This window comes from Vicia villosa, unplaced genomic scaffold, assembly GCF_029867415.1.
Source record: "Vicia villosa cultivar HV-30 ecotype Madison, WI unplaced genomic scaffold, Vvil1.0 ctg.000107F_1_1, whole genome shotgun sequence".
NCBI lineage: Eukaryota > Viridiplantae > Streptophyta > Magnoliopsida > Fabales > Fabaceae > Vicia > Vicia villosa.
Window position 1 is genome coordinate 1,372,228 of NW_026705018.1, and position 1,262 is coordinate 1,373,489.

Consider the following 1,262-nt stretch of genomic DNA (forward strand, 5'->3'; position numbering starts at 1 on the left):
TTTATAGAGGATTAGAATGAGCTGTATAGATGTATGGGTTTTGAGTAGATTTTGTTTGGGAATTCATTAGAAAGAGTTAGGGGAATTGGTTGTAAAACTATTAGGAGTTGGTTATTAGTGTGGCTGCAAGTTGATGGTGCAGGGTATGAATGTTTGGTTTTGCGTATGAATGTTTATTGATGTATTTTTCTGGTTTAATGCAGAGCTGCCGGTATGTTATGATGCAGTTTTTTCTAATTCTTCTCTTCCGACATGTATTTCTGGCTCGGTTTTTTATCGAATGCAAGCTGTGGTTTTTTGAACTGTTGTATATGATGTGATGAGGGTTAAGATCATGAAAGTTGTTAGGGTAATAACAAAGTTGGTTTTCTGTAGCATTGCTCCACTGATATTGGCCTGTTAGTTTGTTAAAGGTTTCAGTGAGTATAGAATTAGTTAGCATGGTTTTAGGTAGTTATGAACTTGTTGTGTATATGAACTCTCAGTAGGAATTTCTTTTGAATGGTATGGCATTGTATTGTTGTGGCTTTATGAAGGATTGGCTTGGAACTGTTTTGAATGAAAATACAAGCGTGATATGGCTTATGTGTACTGGTATATACAGGTGATAGGAGGAGCAAAACTTCCTGTTGAACCATGGTTGGCTTGGTAAGTGCAGGACTGTTTCGGCTATACTGTGGGGATGCAGGCTTCTTTATTTGTTGCTGAAAGTTTCTTTTGTTCTTGTTTTAGCAGGTGCAATGCGTAAGCTAATACCATAGCAAAGATGAAGTGGAGTTGACTTGAAGGATCAGAGAGAGAAGTTTAGGATCAGTTTGAATTCGGTCAACTATTTGACTAGAAAGTCAACAGTTGACTTTTAGTCAACTATAGGTCAAATGTACAATTTTGATGTGGTTTTCAATGTACTTTGCTTTTGTAATGCTTTTGCCTTGTCTTTGTATGTTAACTTCTTCAAAATTGTGGACAATATTCAATGTTCTCTCCTTCCATTTTAAATTCTCACTGATTTCTTCAATTTCTTCCACTTGAATTTATGTTGTCTTGAATGAAAGGCTTCTAAATATAATGGCTACTTGAATAGTAGTATCCAATGTGAAATAAGGTGGCTTTCCAAATGTTTGGTAAATAGAAAGTCAACCCTCCACGGTTGCCTCTGCTGACCAAAACTCAACCTTTGTGGGAATAACCTCTATCTCCTCCTTCCACGATATGCGTATAAGAAATGGCCCTTATCCAACTTCGAATAGAAATCCGGCCGA

General features: G+C 36.8%; 1 long non-coding RNA gene across 1 annotated transcript; it reads left to right on the forward strand.

Annotated features, from left to right (window-relative positions):
• Positions 1-324: 324 nt before the first annotated feature.
• LOC131624164 (uncharacterized) lies at positions 325-987 on the forward strand. Its single transcript, XR_009290479.1, has 2 exons — positions 325-648; positions 736-987. It is a non-coding gene; the product is annotated as an uncharacterized LOC131624164 (long non-coding RNA).
• Positions 988-1,262: the final 275 nt, after the last annotated feature.